Source organism: Macrotis lagotis, chromosome 5, assembly GCF_037893015.1.
Source record: "Macrotis lagotis isolate mMagLag1 chromosome 5, bilby.v1.9.chrom.fasta, whole genome shotgun sequence".
NCBI lineage: Eukaryota > Metazoa > Chordata > Mammalia > Peramelemorphia > Peramelidae > Macrotis > Macrotis lagotis.
The window spans coordinates 212,802,197-212,825,614 of record NC_133662.1 but is presented as its reverse complement, the minus strand read 5'-3'; the positions used below and the strand labels follow the sequence as shown (position 1 = coordinate 212,825,614).

Genomic DNA, 23,418 nt, shown 5'->3' with positions numbered 1-23,418 from the left:
GTAAAGGAGGAATACTCCAGAATTTCTCTGGTTTTTTAAGGGAAACATCATTTTCCCCTGCATTAAAAACTCAAATATAGTGTCTAACTATGAAACCGCCACCTCCTAGGGAACCTGGAGCCTCTCCCTTACACTATAGCTTTCACCAACCATTGTCCATTGAAGTTTGTCCAGGAGTTAGGAATAATAGTATCTAACATTTATACAATGCTTTGAGGTTTGCACTTCACCTTCAGAACAATCTTGTGAAAGAAGTAATACAGTAACCCAGTAGATTATACTAGGTAGTATACCCATTTTAAAGAAGAAAACTATGGCCCAGAGAGGCTAAATAACTTATACCTGCTCATATAGCTAAAGGTGTCAGAGGCCAACTTTCTATCCATTATAACAAAATGTCTTTCAGGGTGGCCTTTCTAAAGTTCAAGAGGGTTTCTCTTACCAACACCATTTTGGAACATGATTACTCCAGTGCCTTATGTCCTTTTCTCCCAAAGCAAACAGGTAGCATGAGTTCTGACCAAAGGGGCATTCTCCAAATCTTGACAAGCTGCCAAAATTTCTCCCTGTAAGGTGACTAGAGAAGTTTGGACTAACTTGTGTGTGTGTGTGTGTGTATAAAATAAAAAACAATTATGATGTTGGTAGATAAAAGTATAATAAAGAAAATAGGTGTTCCCATTAGAGATAGATGGTCCTGTATATTTTATCTGGTTTTTTGTTCTTAATTTCTTTTGTAAGTCAATCAGGAAGGATGTTGGCAACTTAATCAGCCCTGCATAAACTAGCAGGTGAATCTTCCAATGTGTTCAGACAAACAAAAACACACTCAAGTCCTGACATTTTCTAAGGAATTATATGATCATCTAATTTTATAGCTAAAAAGGACCTAAAAGATCATCTAATCCAACATGGCGACTGATAGAGGGAAGTATTAGAACTTGACAAGAACAGAAATGGGAAAATTGCAAAGGCTAAAACTGGAAGTGAAACTACGGTCATATGTCTTTGATGAAGCTAAGGGTGGGAACAGATTGAGGAAGAATCTAAGCTCAGTACTGGAAAGAAGATGTGGGTGAAGATAGAGGATGGGGAAAAGATGGAGTTCTCTCACTGCTGGTAGCAACTAGCATCATTGTATAAGTGAAGTAGCTTTCTATTGTAAGCCTAAGATAAGAGTCTTAAAAAGTTTCTTCTTTAGGTGAGGGAGGAAGACCTTGAGTGACTGATTAAGGAGAACTCGGGACCATGGACTGAGCTGGGAAAACAGGCTGAAATTGTTAGATCATTGCTACTTCTCTGTTATCTAGATCCAACAAATGAGCTACGACCTGGAGGTTTCTCTCAGAATGGAAACAAAAATTTAGCAGGAGGCACAATGAGTGGGAAGGAGCTTTGAACCTGAAATTGAGGGGGCTTTTGTAATGAGATCAGCATCCAGAAAAGATCACAGAACCATAAACTCTCATTTTACAAATGAAGAAATTGAGGTTGAAAAAATCAAGGGACTGGTCCTAAATCAATATGGGTTTGAGTAGTATGAATCTGAGACAGAATTCAGCCAGAGGTCTTATTGAATTCAAATATAACATCAATCATAGGGACAATGAAAGTAGGGCCAAAGACTAGCTTAAAGGATAAGGTAGGAGAATAAAGGAAAAGATCAAGGAGTTGGAAAGGGAGATAAAATGAAAACTGGGGAGGTAGATTAGAACCAGTAGGTGAGAGGGCCTTCAGAACCCATTTAAGGAGTTTGTAGGATCATAAGGATGCTTAATTAGTCCAAATATTTCACTTTGCAGTTGAAGAAACTGAGGCCCAGGGAGATTAAGGTTAAGTGATTTTGCCTAATGCCACATCTATTAACAAATGGCAGAGTCAAAATTAAAACCTAGGTCTTCTGAATCCCAATCAAATATTTTTAACTATATCTTGTAACTTATTCTAAAGAATTGGGTGATACAGTATAAAGAGTATCAGACTTGACATCAAGATCTGAGTTCAAACCTGACCTCAAAAACTCACTAGCTGTAGTTTCCTGGAAAAGTCACTTATCCCTGTTGGTCTCAGTTTCCTCACATTGTAAAATGAAATGGCAAACCAGTTCAGTATATTTGCTAAAAAAAAAAAAAAATCAAATAGAGTAATAAAGAGTCAGACATAGGTAAAACGACTGATTAACAAATTTTATTCTGAAATACCATTCTACCCTGCATGTTGTGAAGAAAAGGGAGTAGAAATCAGAAAAAAACTAGATTCAAGTTTCAGAACTGCTGCTTATTATCTGTGTGACCCTGGGAAAGTCATTGAATCCACTTCAACCAACCAGGCTTCAGTTTCCTCATCTATAAAATGAGAGGTTTGAACTAAAAGATCTCTAAGGTCCCCTCCAGTTCTAAATCCTAAAAGTCTCATGAACAAGGATCAAAATTGAGCCTTAGCAAAGGATTAGAGCTATCTTAAGAAGCAACTAGTTAGGGGCAGCTAGGTGGCATAGTGAATAGGGTACCAGTCCTGGAGTCAGGAGGACCTGAGTTCAAATCTGAACTCAGACTTAATAATTGCCTAAGTTAGTGACCTTGGGCAAGTCATTTAACTCCATTGCCTTAAATTAAAAATTTTTTTAAAATAAAAAATAATCAGCTAGTTAGTGTAGCAATGGGATAGAGATGGAAAGAAAGAAAGAAAGAAATGGAGGGGGAGAAAGTAAGATTTCAAGAGGCTAAAAGCCAAAGAGATCTTCAGAAGGTATGAGAGAGAGGACATTTTAACATTAGATAAAGATGATTTGAAACTCATGTAAAACCTTTAGAATCTTGATAGGAAGTGGTCTCTGAAAGGAGCAGGGAACAGGGACCAAGGCAAGATAAAAAGAGGCTAGGGAGAAGAAGTTCAGTCCATTCCAAAGACCAAGGAAATGGCCCATTCTAGGAGATATTATAAAACCACAAAACAGATTATGGAAGGGGCTGAAATTCCAGCTAAAACCAATAGTTTTAGGCACCAACACAGACTACAATTCTTTTGTGGTTTAAGGTCAAATAGAGAAAAAGGACTTGGGGGCTGGCTGGCTTATAAACCATTTCACCTAAGCCAATCGATGGTTAGACTTGAGTTCATTCATCTTTGTAGTCACACTTCATCAGTACCTCTGCTTCTTTAGTTGGAGAGAGGAGCCATGAACTACAAAACCTCCATTTAAGGAAGGAAGATACTGGATAGCCAACTCCTCATTCTCATACAGGTGCACACTTATTTTTTACTTTTTCATATTTTTATCCCTAGCATTTATCATAATATCTGGCTCATAGTAGTTGCTTACAGGGAAGATGGAAGGGGGAAAAGAATAAGCAATTCTGTAACATCTACTATGTGCCAGACAGTCTCCTAAGCACTTTATAAATATTATCTCAATATAGTTCAGGAAACTGAGGCAGGGAGAAGTTAAATGATTTGCCCAAGTCACACAGCTAGTAAGTAAACTAGTAAGATGGAATATTTGAACTCAGATCTTCCTGATTCCAAACTCTGCTCTCTATCCTTTTTGCTAGTTAATTACTTAAATAAATGTCTATTGACTCAGTAATTCAAGAAACCTTTATTAGACATCAATTAGTGTAAAATTTGAACAAATATGACAGTGGATAAAAAGCTGCTGTTAGGGGCGGCTAGGTGGTGCAGTGGATAGAGCACTGGCCCTGGAGTCAGGAGTACCTGAGTGTGCAAATCCGGCCACAGACACTTAATAATTGACCTTGGGCAAGCCACTTAACCCTATTTGCCTTGCAAAAACCTAAAAAAAAAAAAAAAAAAAAAAAAAAAAGCTGGTGTTAGAGTCAAGAAGACCTGGGTTCAATTCACCTCTGATACAGCCCTGTCTAACCTCTGACACAAAGCTAGCTGTGTGACCCTAATTAAATCACTTAATCTCTTAGGGTTCCAGGTAAAATTCCTTTTCTTCATTCCAGGCAGATGGGGGAAGCTAAAGGTCTATGCAAATAAATGAAGAAAAGAAGAAGAAAAGTTTGGGGATCAGTTAGAAGAAGAGAAGGTTTGGAGGGAAAGCTGATGAATTTAGTTTTGCAAAGGCTGAGTTTGAGTTGCCAAAGGGATCTGTCTCCAGGTCAAGAAATTCATTAGGTGGATAAACAGTCAGAACCAGAGCTCAGAGGAAAGATTCTAATTGAATATTTAGACTTGAGAATTATTTGTCTGAAGATCACTGAAGTCATAGGAGTCCTATGAGCATGGTAACAAAGGGCAAATCACTTAACTTCTCTGGGTTCAGTTTCCTCATCTGTAAACTGAGTAAATTAAACTAAAAAAATGACCTCTGAGGTCCATTACAGCTCCAACTCTATTTTTTTTTATTACTAAAGGAGAGAATTTTCAGAAAATAGAGGACAAAGGGCAGACCCTTATAAGGAAACAACAATCTGTGCTCTATTCTTATCTTTATGCTTCTGTCATTTTTTCCTGCATTGTTTTTCCTTTAGTTTTTTAGTAATTGTTGTTGAGATCAATGACAACAAAAACTTATCCTCAAGGGCAGGGCCACATTATTTAATGTAGCTTGCATTTGATAAACAGGTGTCAGAATTAAAAGGTTTGCAGCAAATTAGATGATAAAACAGAAAACAATCAATATTAAAGAAACTTCAGAAAAACCAACATGCTAAGGCATTGTTAATAGAAATCTATTTAAAATCATATATATATATGAAAAAAATTAAGTTTAAAAATAAAATAAAATTTTATATATAAGACACAATGGATAGAACATGGACCCTGGAAACAAGAGGACCTGGGTTCAAATTTTACCTCAGACATGATTGTGACCCTGGACAAGTCATTTAACCCTGATTGCCTACACAAATAAATGAATAAATAAGCAAAAGATGATTAAAAGTGACTTTAAAAAGATAACTGAAAGGTTTATAACTATTAACTCAAAGATCTTACTGCTAGGTATGGTATGGTGGTTATCCTTCCTTTTCAAAAACAACCAAAATGGCATCCCTAAGTTAGAGTCTTCCAACTGTGGCTTATCAGACCAATATGAGCTCACCATGCTCATCACAAATCAGGTACAAGTAGTTCATGTGAACACCTGGGGTAGATTCTGTAAACTTGCATATGTCATGTTTCTTTTGAGCTTCTTCCATTCTTCCTTGCTCATAGAGCACAGTACCTTTTCTGATGAGGGTATGTCATGCTGGGCAGTCCTGTGCCAGTGTCTCCCATGCTGCACAATCAATACCAAAGTTCTTAAGAAAGACCTGGAAAGCTTCCTTGTATCACTTTTTTCTGACCCCCCACCCCCTGTAAGGGCTTGCCCTTTGTGAGTTCTCCATAAAATAGTCTTTTTTGCAATCATACTTTTGGCCTTAGAGCAATATAGACTGTCCATTGTAGTTGTGCTCTCTATAGTGATGTTTGGAGACTTGGCAGTTTAGTTCAAGAAAGGAACTCAGAACTCTGATATCTTCTGTCAGGTGAACTTCAGAATCTTCCTAAGACAATTTAAATGGAAGTGATTCAGTTTCCTGACACAGCACTGGTAGACTGTCCAAGTTTCAGAGGCATATAGCAATGAGGTCAACATAACAGCTCTGTAGACCCTCAGTTTGGTGTCAGTTTCTTACATATTTTCTTTTTCTTTCTTTCTTTCTTTCTTTCTTTCTTTCTTTCTTCCTTCCTTCCTTCCTTCCTTCCTTCCTTCCTTCCTTCCTTCCTTCCTTCCTTCCTTCCTTCCTTCCTTCCTTTCTTTCTTTCTTTCTTTCTTTCTTTCTTTTTTGCAAGGCACATGGGATTAAGTGACTTGCCTAAGGCCACACAGCTAGATAATTATTAAATGTCTGAGGTCACATTTGAACTCAGGTCCTCCTGACTCCAGGGCCGGTGCTCTGTCCATTGTGCCACCTAGCTGCCCCTTCCCATATTTTCTTTCAAGCCTCCTAAACACTGAGCTAGCTCTGTCAATGCATGTGTCAACCTTATCAATGTGTACCTCCCCCCACCAAAAAAAAAAACCACTGCCGAGGTAAAACTTATCCAGAGTATTCAAAACTATTCCATTTGCGGTATGTAACCAATGGCTCCACATATGGATGCTGGCTGATGGAGCCCCTAGGTTTTCTTGGTGTTAGACCAAAATTAGTACAAACAGCAGAGAATTGATTCATACTTCAGAGGCTGCACTAAGTGTTCAATTATTTGAAAAAAAATCATGTAGCAGCATCCCCCTTTACTTTAGTCTTGACTTATAGCCTTTTCAAGTTGAAGAATTTACCATCAGTGCAGTAGCTGACCTTGATGGTGGTCTTCATCCTCATTGAAGATATTTAACAACATGGCTGAAAACAACATGCTAAAAAGCATGGGAGCAAGGACACAGTCTTGTTTCACTACACTGGTGACCCGGAATTCACAAGAGCATCATCCACTTTCTAGAACCCAGGAAAATGCTGATGAACTTTTCCAGGCAATCAAATTTTGACATAATTTTCTATAAGCCCTCACAATTGACAGTATCAAAGGCCTTGTGAACAGACTTCTGTTTCACTCCTGGCATTTCTCCTGGATTTACCAAGCAGTAAACACCATAATGATCATTTCCGGGTCCTTTCTGAAGTCACTCTGATCAACTCTCAGATAGATGACTATCTTCAAGATTCCTGCCAGCAGTGGCTAAAAGAAAGACCCCATTGGGACTGTCACAGGACAATCTATTTCCTTTACTTTTATATAGATGGACAATGGAGGCATCCTTGAAATCTTGGGGATGAGGTCTTCTTGTCATATAACCTGGAAAATTTCAGTCAGCTTTTGTGTGAGCATTGGACACCCCCCCACCCCCCCCACCCCCCCACCCCCCCACCCACCCCCCCCCCACCCCCCCACCCCGCCATCTCAGCTGGAATTAGAATCAGCCTCAGGTGCTTTGCCACATGAAAGGAATCTAATGACATTCAAAACTTCCTCTTCAATTGGAACTTCAACCTGAGGTAAATGGCCAATGGCCGAAGCATTAAGAGATGATAGTCTTTTGAGAACACAATGGAAGAATTCAGCCCATCTCTCCAGGATCATGTCCTTATTACTATTCAGTGTCCCTACATCAGCACTGAGTAATTGAGATGCACCATAGGTCTTTGACCCATGAATAGCCTTCTAGACATTATAAAAGTGCTTTGGATTTTTACTATCAATATAAAATTGAATTTCATCTCCTTCTTAGTGAGCCAAGATCCTGTATCTCTCTAAATTTTGCTTGTCCTGGCTTTTGATGGAATTAAATGTTGCCTTCTTACAGACGAATGAACAATCCTGCTGGTATAAACCCTGTGGAGCTCTTATTTTTCATTTTGAGCAGCTTCTGAAGATCCCCATCATTTTCATCAAACCAGTCTTGATATTTGCAAGGGTTCTGCAAATATCAGAGGATGAGCAAATGCAGTGTTGTACACCAAAATGCCATTTCTGCTCAACTTTCCCTCCAAGTGAGCAACAAACTCTTCCCATTCAATGAAGTATTCTAATCGTTGATTTTAATCTTTCCAGTAGTTTTGCCTTGGGGCCACCACTTTTACTGAAAGCAAATGTTTAACTTAGAGATAATAAGTCTATGATCAGTTCAGCACTCTGCTACACTTTGCCTTCATCACTCTCACATCCTGTTTGTCTCTTCTTAAAATCACACAGAACCCAAGAAAGTCAACCACAGAAAGGAAAGTCCCATATTTATCAAAATATTCATAGCAGCACTGTTTGGGTTAAGAAAGAACTAGAAGTAGATGGCAACCTAGAGGTGAACAGCTGAATAAATTGCAGTATTGCACCAGAAATATTACAAAGAAGTAAGAGAAGTGTCCCCCTGGTATACATGGGAAGACTTATTTGATCTGTTTCAGAGTGAAGTAAGCAGAACCAGGAAAATAATAAACACAATGACTAAAACATTGTAAATGGAAACAGTATAAAACAAAATTGAATACTGCATAATTATAATAACTAAATGGAAGCTGAACAAAATGTACCTATCTTGAAGATAGTCATCTATCTGAGAGTTGATCAGAGTGACTTCAGAAAGGACCCGGAAATGATCATTATGGTGTTTACTGCTTGGTAAATCCAGGAGAAATGCCAGGAGTGAAACAGAAGTCTGTTCACAAGGCCTTTGATACTGTCAATTGTGAGGGCTTATAGAAAATTATGTCAAAATTTGATTGCCTGGAAAAGTTCATCAATATAGAATATTGTCTAGACAATCTACACAGTTAATATGTTGGTTTTGTTGGATTGATTTTTTCCTGGATGTGGGCACTATGTGCCCATATTTTCTACTGGTGAAGAAGAAATCAGAGGCTTCAGTGGGAGTCTTAGACCAGAAAGTTTTTTTATACGTGTTACCTCATTCTTCCTTGCACTGTCTACCAGACCCTAGTAGAAGGTAAGCTCTCTGAAGGGAGAACCTGTTGAGTTCAGTTTCTCTGAATGTCTGGCACTCATCCTAAAATGTCACATCAGTCACTGGCATTCCCACCTCAGCAGTATCCTCAGTCCTAGTACCCTCAGTTGCTCCCCAAACTCCATATAGGAGCCATCTCTTCATTTCTCACCTGGCTACCTTCCTTGGACTTCTCCACCATGCTCCCCTTTCTTTCCCCAACACCTTCCCATTGTCTTTTGTGCTCTGTGTTCCCCTATTATGGTGTAAGTCCTGTGAGGGCAGGTATGTCTTTCTTGAGGTCAGATTAAGAGAGTTGCCCAGGATCACACAGTCATCAAGTGCTAGAAACTGACTTCCTGACTCTAAAAACAGCTCTCTAATCCAAATATTACCTTATTGCAGTACCTATGTTTGGCTCCCTGATTGGAATCAACCCCATAGCATTCAGATCAAGGCTCCCTGGGTCTTCTGCAGAATTGGGAACCATCCCATACCCCATCCTCCTTCTCTCTCAGATCCAGGGATAGTATTTTGAGACCATAGAGAGGTGGAGGGAAGGTGTGTCCAACCTACAGGCCACAGTGACCTGGTGGTGGTGGTGGTGGTTGGTGGTGGTAGTGGTGGTGGTGGTTGGTGGTGGTGGTGGTGGTGGTGGTGGTGGATGTTCTCCAAGAGGAAATGAGGGTGGAAGGGAGGAAAGAATATAAGAGGAAATGAGAAAAGGATTAAAGAGAAATCAGAGATTCAGGTACTTTCCCCACAGAATAGTTCAAAGACCACAAGGTGTGGTCTCATTTGCATCTTTCATTCTGGTTTCTGAAGTTCTGTTCTCACACACTGCTATCTAAGCCTCCATCCTGCATCTTATCCAGCTCATCAGATCTGCCTGAGACCAGAGGACTCCAAGGGACTGGACTCTGAGGGACTAGACTCCAGGTAACACACCTGTTGGGGCTCCAGAGTTGGGATGGGGTGAGGGGAAGGGATGAAGAGGAACACCTCCATATTAAAAAAGGAAGAAAAGAAGGAATTTGAACATGGAGTCAGACATTCTAAGCAAGGTCACCAGTGTCCATCTTTCTGGTTTCAAGGTATGCCACCGTGTAATTTGACTCACGTTAGAGCCAAGAGCTCCCCCCAATGAGAGTATATTCTCATGGATCATGGCCGTGGAGGATCTAGACAAGATTTGGGGCATCTCTTGTCCCAAGATAGAGTTTCTGTGTTTGCACTACTATTTGAGTTAGGAAGGAGGGGAGGGGAAAGTTCAGTATGTCTCAAATTAAATTATACTTCAGAATATCAAAAGATCTAGCATCTAGTTAATGGAGACAACCCCACCAGGAGAACCTTAATTTTAAGGGATAAACTTGAATTGACCCCATGGCAGGTACCACACCCCTTAGCTATGGGAGACATTTCTGATCCCCTAGATTTGAGGATGTTACATCTGGGTTCAGATTGGTAAGAAAGGCAAGGATTGACTAGATCCCTCAGACTTTTTTCTGGTTAAGAGTTAAGCTATCAGTCTGAAGAGGGTCTTTGGTTTGCCAAGGTTGGATGACTTTCATGGGTAAGGAGGTGGTAGGAAGACTCTTTAGTGGAATAGAGGGATTGAGAGATAAAAAAAAGAGGGAGAGAGGAAGAGAAGGAAGGAGAAAAGAGGAAAGGAAGGAGAAAGGAGGAAAGGAAGAGAGTGAAGAAAGGAGATGGAGGGAGAGAATGGGGGAAGAAAAAGGAAAGGAGGAGAAAGAGAAAGAAGAACTAGTGAAAATGAGACTTAAACAGAGGGACTGACTCTTCTTTCTCTATCTCCCTTCTTCCCTAGGCCTTTGCCACCTCTGTGGAGCAATCATTTACCAGGATCACAAGTTGAGTATTGCTTTCATTCTTGAGAATCAAAATGACATCACCACTGCAGCTGATCAGATCAAGATGAACTTGGAAGGCTTTGCCAGGTGATGAGAGTCCTTATTTGCTCATCTGTCCACAGTTTCCTTGGATCTTTATCAGCACCTGCTGCTTTAATTTTTTTGGACTCAAAGATTTTATTAGTATAGGAAACAACTAATGAGATAGCTATAATTATTCTTTATTATTATTATTATTATTATCTCTAAAAATGAAGATCAGTACCTATTCCACAATACTGAGCCTTAAAGAGACCTCTGGGAGCAAAGAAAAATTAAGTGACTTGCACAGGATCACAAAGTCAGCAAGTATCAGAAGCTTAGACTTAAATACAAATTTTCCTCTCTCTGAGACTAGTCTTTTATCCATTCTAGCAACTTTCTATGTTTTTCTATAACATCCATGGATGAAGAAGGTAGATCACTGGGGATGCTTGGTCCATAAAGAGGAGAGGAAGAGGAAGGAGAGGAATTAAGAGCTATCCAAGAGCACTATCTCTTCCCCCCAAGGCTTTCTAGTCACCTCTTCCACCACTGGAGGACGAAGAGTGAGGAAAAAAGGGAGCCAGTCACTCAACCAAATGCATTTATTAAGCTCCCTACTTTAGCTGCCTAGATGGGGGGGGGGGGGGGCTTCACCTCTTGCCAGTCTGAGGAAGCCTATGGAATCCTTCTCAAAAGATTTTTAAATGTATAAAATAAAATGAGATTCCAAGACACATCTATGGAAATCAAAAAGATTTTTAAAAAATAAAAAAGTTCCATGATATCAGCTTCAGAAGCATTGCAATAGAAGAAAGGGGGTTTGAGGTTCCTAATGGCTTTTGGCTTGGGTTAAACAATATGGTCCTCCAGACAAGAAATCGGGGCACTTTATTTATTTGTTTGTTTGCTTATTTGTTTGTTTGTTTATTGATTGATTGATTGATTGATTTTTATTATTTATTCCTCTACTCCTTAATTTTTGAATTACTGTGTAACAAAGGTCCGACTACACTCAGCAACTTCTAATGGCCTGGCTTCAATGTTTTCAATGTAGAATGTTTTGAATAATCACAATCATGCAAATAAGAGAGGAGTGCCCAGTCTAGCATACATTCTACATATAAATCAAGCACGACATTTAAATCAAATAATAGAAGGAAATCAAGCAGCAGGATCATTCTCATCACAGGGTGATGGACTTGGATTCAGGAAGACCCAGCCTCAAATCCCATCTCAGACACATTGCTGAGTGACCCTGATCAATTAACTTCTGTTTCACTCAGTTTCCTCATCTGTAAAATGATGGGGTCAGTTTCATTGATCCCCAAGATTCTTTCCAGTTCTAAATTTACAATCCTAAGACCACCATGCCATACTCAAAGGGACACAACCCCTTATGAGATCCTGAGAGATTTTAACATCATCCCCTTTAATCTCCCAGGATATCAGAAAAAGGAAAAAACCTTGAAATTTAATTGCCTCCTGGAGAAAGAATCTTAGGGTCACAGCTCTCTCTCTCTCTCTCTCTCTCTCTCTCTCTCTCTCTCTCTCTCTCTCTCTCTCTTTCTTTGTCTTCTCTCTTCTCTCTCTTCTCTCTCTCTCTCTCTCTCTCTTTCTTTGTCTGTCTTCTCTCTTCTCTCTTCTCTCTCTCTCTCTCTCTTTCTTTGTCTTCTCTCTTCTCTCTTCTCTCTTCTCTCTCTCTCTCTTTCTTTGTCTGTCTTCTCTCTTCTCTCTTCTCTCTTCTCTCTTCTCTCTTCTCTCTTCTCTCTTCTCTCTTCTCTCTCTTCTCTCTTCTCTCTTCTCTCTTCTCTCTCTCTCTCTCTCTCTCTCTCTCTCTCTCTCTCTCTCTCTCTCCCTCCCCCTAGGATCCAAAAAGCTGCTAAAACTTCTTCCAGAATTCTTCCTCATTCTGACAGCAAATTCAACTTGTTCTCTCAGTCTCTGCAGGAAGGGACCTCAGAGGATATCTAATTCAACTCCTCATTTTATGGATCAAGAAACTCATCTCAGAGACTTGCCCAAGGTCATACAAGAAATTAAATATCTGAAGTGGGGTTTGAACTCAGGGCAGAGTCCTCACCTCATTATGCAATTCTTCTGTGCTCTGCCACACATGGAATCCAAGGAATTTCTTTCAATAAGCAAAGGCTCTACATCCCAAGAATCATGGTCAATGAAGTTCTCCATGTTTCTATTCACTCTATCTCTCAATAATTCTAAGATCTCTCAGTGATCTGACTAGGCTCTATCTAGAATCTTTGTTATGTGGGCACTTCCTCAATCAGTCTGGACTGGAACTTCCATATGTCTTTGTAGATTGTCTTGAAGAATTGTTGGGATCAGGGGCAAGCTCGGTGGTGCAGTGGATAGAGCACCAGGCCTGGAATCAGGAGGACCTGAGTTCAAATTTGACCTTAGACACTCAATAATTACCTAGCTGTGTGACCTTGGGCAAGTCACTTAACCCATTGCCTTGCCAAAAAAAAAAGAAAAAACAAGTAAACCAAGAATTGTTGGGGTCAAAAAAGCCATCTTCCTTTGATTGACCTAATGATGATCCACTCTAACCTTGGCTGAACTGGGTCTTAAAAAGCCCCATGGAATCTATCCACATCTCAAGTCTTTTCCAGCTTGGTGTGATCCAATAGAGCTTGAGTTCTAGAGGCAAGTCCTTTGAGGACCCAGGCCCAGTTCTATGTCATGATGAGGCTCATCATACTCACTCATGTCCCTGCAGGTTCTTTCCCTCCAAGAAATGCACCATCAAATTGCCATTATCCAGATTAAAAAAATTAAAGGTCAATGCCTTAGTCCCGAGGTCTGCTGTTCTTCCCTTTCCCAGCACTTCTAAAATTCCTGACCCCCTGGGTCACAGCCAATTCTATAGTCCCTGATTCTTAGATGGTAAATCTGGACTTTAGGCAGAGGTGTGCGTGTTCTGCAACTAGCGTGTACCAACTCAGAAGAATGTATTGTTAAGTTTTTTATGTGATTCTTACATCTCAATGAAGAACATTACTAAAAATCAGCTTGATTTAGTCTTTTTTCTGATTTAGGAAAGTGATGGAAAAAATATTCATCCAGATTAAACTTAAAAGTGTGTTGAGGTGTGTGTCTGTGTGTGAGAGAGAGATAGTACATACATGTGTGTTGTGTATTTGGGTACATATAGATATATGTGTTTATACATATGTTACTGATGTGTCTATGGGTCAATTCATACATGTATTTATTCCTATAAAGACATGAAGATATATTTATTAAACTGTTGTTTAACAATATCAACAGCAAAATGTTGACTTTAAGCTGGTTTTTAGTGATGTAAGGCTTTGATCTCTAGCAATATCCCTCCTGACTCCCTGGTCCCTGTCCCAAATGGACTCATCAAAAGGAAAGGGAGACTTCTTGAATGAACTGTGAAAACAAAATGCTAGGAATTTGAGCTCTTTATATTTTTGCCCTACCAGTCTCCTTGAGCCCTAGGCCCTCACCCTTCAACCTTACCCAGGCTAGGCCTTGACATTACTTTCTGCTCTCTGTCTCATGAGAAGAGAGGTGAGGGGTCCTGCGGAAAGGGACTCAAGAGGTAAGGGGCAGGGAGTTGAGAGGTCTCAAGAGGCTTGGGGATCCCAGGGGCTGAGCAAAAAGGCCAAGATGTGACTCTTCTCATGGTTTCAGGTTCCCACAACCAGCACAGAGGAGGAATTATGATTATACACATCAGCAAGTGCCAGGATGTACCAGAATTTCCAGACCTGGCCTCCACCTCCCCCAAACCCCTTGCTCCCTCCCCAAGCCCTACTTGCCCTTTTCCTCTTTTCTGTTCCCCCTTTCTCCCTTGCCCTTTTCTCCTTCCTCAGGTCCCTCTGCCTTCAATCAGGACAAACCTGTTCCTCCATCCCCTTCTTCCCACACCCTGGCCCCTCTCCTAGTCCCCAACTCTCCTAATGTCTGATCATATCTCCTTTTGAGTCCATTCTGGGTGCTGGGTTTAGCAATGCTAACAACATGTCATTGAACTGCAACAAAGAATTCAAAGGGAATCATGGGCAAGTAATTGTTCCCCCAAATCACTGTATCTGAGACCAGGACAAGACCACAAAGGTCATCTCTTCCAAACTATACCTGTCTACTATGGTCTCTGCCGTCTCCCAGGGCTTCCCAACCAGGATCTCAATTCAAATTAATAAGTATTCAGTGAATGCCAGAGCATAGCCCTGGGCTAGCAATGTAAGAGAAGTCCCTACATCTCTAAGGAGCTTACAATATAACTGGAAAACCACATTAACAGACTAGAAGTGATTCAAAAAAAAATTAAACACTAAAAGGCTGAGGGGACAAGCAGTGAGAGAGAGAGAGAGACAGAGACAGAGACAGGGAGAGAGAGAGAGAGACAGAGAGAAACAGGGAGAGAGAGACAGAGACAGACAGACAATGACACAATGACAGAGAGGGAGAGACAGAGAGAAAGAGACAGAGACAGACAGAAAGAGAGAGACAGAGTCAGAGACACTGAGAGAGACAGGGAGAGAGAGAGAGAGAGAGACAGAAACAGAGAGAGACAGAGACAGACAGAGACAGACAGAAAGAAAGAGAGAGACAGAGAGAGTCAGAGACACTGAGAGAGAGAGACAGAGAGACAGGTAGAGAGAGAGAGACAGAGAGACAGAGACAGACAGAGAGAGACAGAGAGGGAGAGACAAACAGACAGACAGAGACAGAGAAAGAGAGAGACAGAGACAGAGAGAGAGAGAGAGAGAGAGAGAGAGAGAAGCCACCAAAGATTTTTCATGGAAGAAGCAGAATTAGGACAGTGCCTTAATAAAAGGATTGGCTTAGGTCACTGTAAGGAAGGAAAGGGAGCAGGAGGAACAGCATGAACAAAGGTATAGAGGAGGGAAAGAACACCAAGGTTTAAGAAGCAGAGAGGTAACATTCCTGGCTCAGATTTAAAGTGCATGTAGGTAACCATCTAGGGACTAAGGAGGTCCAGTGAATTAGATGCTGGGTCCACAGTCAGGAATATCTGAGTTTAAATACAGCTTCAGACACTTCCACAAGCTGTGGAAGTCTGGACAAGTCACTTAACCCATGTATACCTCAGTTTCCTCAACTGTAAAATGGAGGGTAATAACTACACCCACATCCCAGAATTATTCTGTGTCTCCAATAAGGTAATATTTATAAAAATGTTCAGGACAGTGTCTGGTCCTTAATAATATTCTCTCCCCTATACAATGGAAAATAAGGTTGAATATGTAGGTGGCAGATCTACTCCAGAAGGCAAAGAAGCTAGAACGTAATAAAAAAAAAACAAGATACAATGAATACAGTATAAGCCTCTAAACTGGTGAGTGACAACATGACAAACTTAGGAAGACTAATTTGAAGCAGCTCTTCAGGATAAAATGAAGAAGGAGAAATTAGGAGCAAAGGGATCAATTAGGGGGCTGTTATACTAATGCAGAGATGAGATCATGAGAGTCTGAATGCACTAGGTGACAGCGGCAGAAGTGGGAGGAGAGGATATCAGAGGCAAACAAAAAAAAATTGACAGGCTCTGGTCACAGATTGTATATAGAGGATGAAGGAAAGGGAGGTATCAAAGATGACCACAGAAATGGCAGATATAGTAATAAAAATAGAACTCAGTTTAGGGGTAGAGATTATGATTTTAGTTTGAACATCCCCTGGAATGATAAAATTACAGAATCATAAGAGTCCGAAGAGATTTTAGAGATTGTTTAATATGTTATAGAAGAGGAAATCGAGGGTCTCATACTCAGAATGGATGAAAGATGTTGAAAGCATTGGCATGAGAGTCCTAAGACAGAAGAGATCTAAGAGGTCATCCAATCCAAACAATTGAGGGTTTTAGACTAGGTGACATTGACCTCTCAGGTGCATCTTGGACTAGGCACAGTTTTCTATTATTATTGAACATTATGAGGATCTTGGTTTCCCAAACCACTTCAAATAGCTCTTTTCACACTACTTTGTAGGCTCTGATCTAATCACTCTTCTTCTCGCCCTTTCTTCCCTGTCTTTATTTCCACCTGACCATTATCCTGCTATTCCAGGGTCAGGATGGGAGGAAGGGCAGGGGTGACAGGACTGAGGATCCTTTCCAGCCTGGTTGGAATCAGCGTGATACACCCGACTTAGTGGGAAAGCTCATTAACCCTATCTGTACCATCTCCTCTCCACTCTTCTTCCAAGAACTCATCTACAGAAGAGAACGAAGGAATAAGGGGGAGGTGGGTTAGAGGGTGAGCACTGAGATTTGGATGGTGAGATTCCTCAGGAATGGTCATTTAAGATGTTTAAAGACCCTTGCATGCATGATTTTGTTTCTCACAACTAGCCTTCAAGGAAGGCACAGAAAGGTTGATTGGATATAAGGGTTTAGAGATGAGAAATGGGGAAAGGATATCAGGGGTGCCTGGGAACTGGTCTGTGTGAGCTGTAACTTTCCACCGCCCCCCTCACAGTATGGCTTCCAGCCCCTCAGTATGTAGACTACTTCCAGAAGATCAAGCATTGTCTTCAAGCTCTTGGTAGGTCAGCCGTTGGTGAGAAGAGTCCTAGAGCCCACCTCTTTTCTCTAGTCTCTTCCCTTCCAAATCCAATTCCACCTCAACCTGCAATCCCATTATGAATCCCTTCATACCTTCTTCCCCACATCAGCTCCTACCTCTTAGCCCTTTCCACTCCAACAACAGTATCCCTACATGTCCCCTTTTCTATTGACTGGACTTCCAGTGAGTTAGCCATTCACAAAGAGAGAATGGCATTCCATCTCTGGAATACTTGGCTATAGGAGCAGGGGGGATACCATTTTGTGTCTCCAGGGGAAGATAAACAGCTTCCTGGAAGAGTCACGGAGGACGGACATCCAAGAATTAATCTCCAGTCTCTTCCAGTCTCTGCAATATCTGAGTAGGAAGGTTGGGGTCAATAGTGGGTAGTGAGTGTGATAGAAGGAGGAGGTGGGGGGAGAAGGACTGAAATCCAAGAAAAGAAGACAAAAGGTAAGTTTGAACAAATCAAAGTATTTGGAGCTAGAAGATGATGAGCAAAGGAAGATGATGAAGATCAAATTCAGAGGCTGGAGGTCAAGGACAGAGGATGGTATCTCTCTCCTGTGCTCTCCTACCTCTTGCCATGACATCTTCAGCTTTCCAAGATTATGTTGATTTTAAGAAAATAAATTGTCATTTGAAGGAATCTTTGCAAAGAGAGTAGATTTTGTCCCACCAATTCTTGGAAAAAATATAATTCACAATGTTGAACAGAGCTTCAGAACCAAGCCATAGTTTTTGGCCCCATGAACCCCTAGAGGTGAGAGAGAATGAGTTTCATAGGCAGACCCAGGAAGAAAATGTCACAGTCTGGTAGAAAAATGGGAGCAAGGACACATATGACTACCTCTCATTTATCAAGTACCATACTTACAATGAATGACCTTGTGAGGCAACTGTTGAGTGACCACCATCTTACAGAGGAGGAAATAGACACAGCCTCATAAAAGGCAGACGTTCTCATGCTCTTTTTGTGCTAATTTGACCTGAAATCCTTCTATCTCTCACCCTGTACAAAAGCATGGGCCCTTAAAACAGAAAATCTAATTTGGGGGAAGTGGAGTGATATTTCTAATGCTTTCTCCCACACCTTCTACAATCTCCTAGGTCATTTATTATTGCCCTGGCTACACCTACAGAGACAGGTAAACTGTCCTTTGCTGACAGATGAGACCTTAAGATCACTGAACAAATAACCTGGAACAAAAGCAAATTAATTACTGGAAGAAACTTGGAAATGTTTGGACTGAAACAAGGTGAGACCTAGGCCTAGTCGTTCCATTATGACCACAACAATGTAGAATTTTCAACCTGGACAGAACTTTAAGCAGAATTTAGGCCACCTCCTGGCCTTTACTCCAGTCTTATTTTTCAGATTAAGAAACAAAGGTCTGGGGCACCTAGGTGGCAAAGTGTATAGAGCACGGACCCTGGAGTCAGGAGGACCTGAGTTTCAAATCTGATCTCGGACACATAATATTTGACTAGCTGTGTTACTCTGGGCAAGTCACTTAACCCCACTTCCTTGTAAAAACTAAAAAAAGAAAAGAAAGGGGTGGCTAGGTGACACAGTGGTTAGAGAACTGGCCTTAGAGTCAGGAGTACCTGGGTTCAAATGCGACCTCAGACGCTTAATAATTGCCTAGCCACGTGGCCTTGGGCAAGCCACTTAACCCCACTGCCTTGAAAAAAAAATCTAAAAAAGAAAGAAAGAAAGAAAGAAAGAAAGAAAGAAAGAAAGAAAGAAAGAAAGAAAGAAAGAAAGAAAGAAAGAAAGAAAGAAAAGAAAAGAAAAGAAAAAAGAAATGCAGTTGTATAGAACTAAAACTATATCCCTAATTACTGACTGTTTTCTCCTGGCTCCTCTTTCTCCCAAAACACACCCCCATTGTTATTCCTAAATTCTTTCCCTGGAGAACACAAAGGAACCTAAATCTTATTTTCCTGGAATCATAGAATCTCAGCTGAAAGGAGAGCCTGGTCATTATCAGGCACCACCTTCCCTCACCCCCACCCCATCCCTGCCCAAGGACAGAAATGTATCCAACTTGTTCCTAAAGAATTTGGTACAAAGTGAGATAGACTGGATAATATTTTGCCACTTTTTTTCCCTATGGTGGAAGAGGGTAGAAATATCCATCTTCACAATATCTTATTTCAGAAATGAGGACAAAAATGTTGTTTTCTCTTGTAGAAACAATGGAATAGTACATAATTTGACATAGTAATGAGGGAATTCAGAAATCCATAGATTGTATACAGCAAGGGCCCTGGAGACTTGGAGGATCTGAGTTTAAATGTATCTATGTGATCCTGGGCAAGTCACTCAACTCTTATTAACCTCCAAAAGAAAAGAAAAAAAATGCATAGATTTTGAGTTGGAAGGAACCTCATAGATGATCTAGAGATTTTTGAGTCTGGAGTCTGTGAACTTGTATTTGTTTTTTTCATATTTTGATAATTTTTCAATATCATTGGTTTCCTTCATAATTCTATGTATTTTTTTGTTGGATTTAAAAACATTCTTCATAGGCCAAAAATGGAGAGAATTCTTGATCTAAGCTGAGTCTTTCATTTTCTAGAGGCAACCAAAGCCCAGAGATTTCTAACTACTAGTCCAAGGTCACACAGGAATTAAATAAATGCAAGAAATGGGATTTGAGACTTGGATCCCCCAGTCCAAATCCAGAACTCTCTTTGCCACCCTCTCCCTAGTTGTTGATTTGCCCCCCTTGTGCCTTGTCATGTATCTTTAATGCATTTCTCTATTCTCTGGGGGTTTTTCTGGATCCCCAATTAAACAGGGAACTGACATCTTCCCAAGGACCCTCAAGTCTGAGGCCAGTTTGGTAATATGAATATTAAGATCAGTCTCTTCCTGCAGGCGTTCTTGGCCAAAATCCAAACCCATACCCCCAGCCTACATACCCACCTTTTATGATGGCTGGCAGCCCCCCAAAATCACTCATCTTGAGTCAGTTAAGGTAAGCCAGAGCTCAGTATTGCAGGGGGTGAGGGAGTGGGGTGAGAAAGCAGTTCCTCAAGTTGGGAGAAAGGAGAGCCCCCCCTTATCCAAGGCCCCTGGTCAGGCTCTCCAGATCAAATTTGACCAAATTCCTACTCTCTTAGGTCAAACCCTCTAGCTGGTATGTATTAAGGCAGAGACAGAGAGAAAGAGAAGAGACAGAGCCAGAGAGAGACACAGAGAGACAAAGAGACACAGAGGGTCTGCTTGTTTCCTGGTAGAGAGAAAAGAGGAAGAATGACACAAAAGGAGGACAAAATGAGAGAAGAAGCTCTTTGTGAGTGGGTCTGTGCTTTGAGTAATCCAGGATCCATCTCCTGACAGTCCAGGACTGCTCCCATTCACCTCCATTACAGGTCAATGACTCTACCTCCCTGTAGGAACCTATCTCCTCAAGGAGCAGGGACAGTGGGAACAGGTCTTTCACCCATCTGGGGAAAATGGTATTGAAGCAGAAGAAGGTGGTTGTGAAGGAAAGTTTTGGTTTTGGAGTCTAATGACTTGGGTTCAAATCCTAGTTCTTCCATTTCTTACTTATAACATCTCTGTGCCTCAGTTTTCTTCATCTGTAAACTGATAGTGTTGGATTTAAATGACTACTTAGGTGCTCCTAGTCAAAAATCTGGACTCCAATGACTGCTTTCTCTCTGTCTCTGTCTCTCTGTCTCTGTCTCTCTGTCTCTGTCTCTGTCTCTGTCTCTCTCTCTCTCTCTCTCTCTGACTCTCTGCATCTCTCTGTCTCTCTCTCTCTTAGTCTCTCTGTCTTTTGTCTGTCTTTGTTTTTATCTCTTCTCTCTGTCTCTGTCTCTTATCTCTCTGTCTCTCTCTTCTCTCTATGTCTTTTCTCTCTCTGTCTGCCTCTGTCTCTGTCTGTCTCTGTGTGTGTGTGTGTGTGTGTGTCTTTCTATCTCTGACTCTGTCTCTTCCTTCGCCCCTACTTTCTCAGTCCTCTGCTCCCATACATCTTGACCCCTCCTGGGCTGGTGTCCCTGCCCCCTCAGTGTAACATGAAGAGCCTCACCTGCTGGCCCTGATGAGCTGTAGGCAGAGGGAGAAAGGACCAGTTTCCCAGATGTAGGACCAGGTTTCTAAAATTTTAAAGCTAGAGGGATTTGGGAAATCATCAATAACTAAGGTCCTCCCATCAAGAACCTCCAGCCCTTAGGCTTCTCCCTGCCTTTTTCTTGAGCCCCATCATTATACTTAGGGGAAGAGGGAAGGAATGAGACAGAAAAGAGAGCGACCTAAAAGTACCCCCTGAGTCTGCCAGGTGCTGAGAAGATTAAAGCTGGAGGAGCAGAACTCTAAGACCCTATTCTCCTCCCTCCTCTGATCTTGGAGAGATACTATCCCAAAGTAGGGAGCCCCATATACTTGGCCTTCAGGTAGAGGTCTACACCCCACTCCAATCCACTCCATAGTCCTCACCTTGGAAGGCAAAGAACTCTTCCTGACTTTTTCCCACCTTCACCTTTCAGCCTCACCCCCTTCTAGATGTTCCCACAAATTAGTCCTGTATAGTAGACATGAATTTACCTGAAAATGATATGGGGTTGGGGGGGGGAGTTAGAGATCTATTGCTTATCTTGGATAATTGCTAACTCAGACCCCTATGTAAATTCCCAGTCCATCCCAATTTCCAACAATCCAAAAAGACAAGAAACTCTGGAAAACAATGGGGCAGCCCTTGGGGGACCAGATCTAGGTCTATTGCTATAAGAGTCTGTCTTCCCTCCGTTCAAGTATAAAATTGTTCTGCTGGGGGTGTCAGGGTCTGAACATAAGCCCCAGGGGATCTTTGGGGGGCTAGGGAGGATTGGTGGTAGTGCAGGCTCTGAAAGTAACACTGGATACAACTGAGTTACAGGTGTGCTCCAAACCATATCTACGTCACCAACCAAAGAAGTACCACCACAAAGATTCTTTCATCTCATTCCCTTTTCTTTCCAGAAGGATGCTAAGACCCAAGCTGGGCAGCAAATGAGAGAACCTCAGTTATCCCTCTGCTCACTTTTCTCACTTTTGGAAACTTATGTTGTCCATTCTTTTCCTCCAGAATCCACCCCTTCTATTTTTTACTTTGCCCCAAAGAAAGACAGGAAGGCTACAAACCCCTAGCATTTCAGAGTCCAAAGGGACTTCAGGGGCTTTGTAATCCTGACTAGGCCTAAACAGGAATGCTTTGGACAGAGCCTTAGCCACTCCAGTTCTGGCAGCCCACTGCCTCTTGAGGAAGCTCATTCTGCCTTGAGAAGGCTCCAATTAGGAGGAAGCTTTTCCAGATATCAGCCTAAATTTGCTTCTTTGCAATTTAGATCCCTTGTTCCTTGTTCTGCTCTTAGGGCCAAATGTAGCTAGAAGTTCACTTATGCCTTCTTTTCCAGGGTCCACCATCCCATTCCTTTTGACTCATCATCATGTGAAATCAAATGGAGCAACCTTCACCTTCACCATTCTGCTGAGGCAGGAGGTGACAATCTTTGATCCTATCTAAAGTCTAGAGTCATTCCTCAATCCTACATATTCATCTTTTCTTCTCCAAATACTGATTATTTGTTCTGCCTCTTCCCTGACCCCCCCACCTCTCCCAATTAATCCATGTTCCTATCCACCTCCACTGGGTCTGGATCTTTTCTTCTTGGCTCCTTTCAGGTCAAGGACATTATACTTTATAGTCTGTATCACAGAGTGGTGGATCAGATTCAGAAATTTGCAGACTACACAGTCCTTACTCTGGTTTCTTAAAAATATTCCCAGACCAAGACTATGCCACCAAGAAGACTGCAGATACCCTTGATCCTAGGCCCATGAAACAGGGAGAGATTTTAGAATAAAGTAGTTTAACCATCCTATTTTTTAAATGAAAAAAAAAATCAAAATAAAGGAGTTTAAGTGACTCATCTAGTGTCAGTTTCAGGGAAAAATACTAACCAGTCCAACTTCCTAACAGGAGCTAACAAGTCTATTCAATCTGAAATAATTTTTTTTTATTCACTCTTTTGAAATTAGGTCACTATTTTCCCCCTCCACCCCCACCCCTCAAATAGGAGTATAGCCAGAAATGAGTTTGATATAAAAATAAAGGGCATCAACAATATTTCTAAAAAGCAAATAGCAACAGAGATGAGTCAACCATACCTCCCTTTATTTTTCATAGAGGGGGAAAGAATCCCAGGTCCAGATTATTAAATACCCAATCAGACTCAGTCACTATTTTGCTAAACTGATCTTAGTTACAAGGAGGGCTTAACAGCGTAGAAGTGGGGAATAATACTGAAAAATGATTGTAAAATATAAACAAAAGGCAATCATAAAGCTTCCTTTTTTTAAAAGAAAAGAAACAAAAAAGAAAAAAAATTTCAGTTCTCTTCATATTTTATTTTATTTTTTAAGGAAGATTTTATTTATTTTGAGTTTTACAATTTTTCCCCCATTCTTGCTTCCCTCCCCCCACCTCCCATAGAA

At 41.1% G+C, this 23,418-nt stretch overlaps 1 long non-coding RNA gene across 1 annotated transcript; it reads left to right on the top strand.

Annotated features, from left to right (window-relative positions):
• The first annotated feature begins 9,133 nt into the window (after positions 1 to 9,133).
• On the top strand, positions 9,134 to 13,587 carry LOC141490036 (uncharacterized). Its single transcript, XR_012469052.1, has 3 exons — positions 9,134 to 9,388; positions 10,281 to 10,410; positions 12,286 to 13,587. It is a non-coding gene; the product is annotated as an uncharacterized LOC141490036 (long non-coding RNA).
• Positions 13,588 to 23,418: the final 9,831 nt, after the last annotated feature.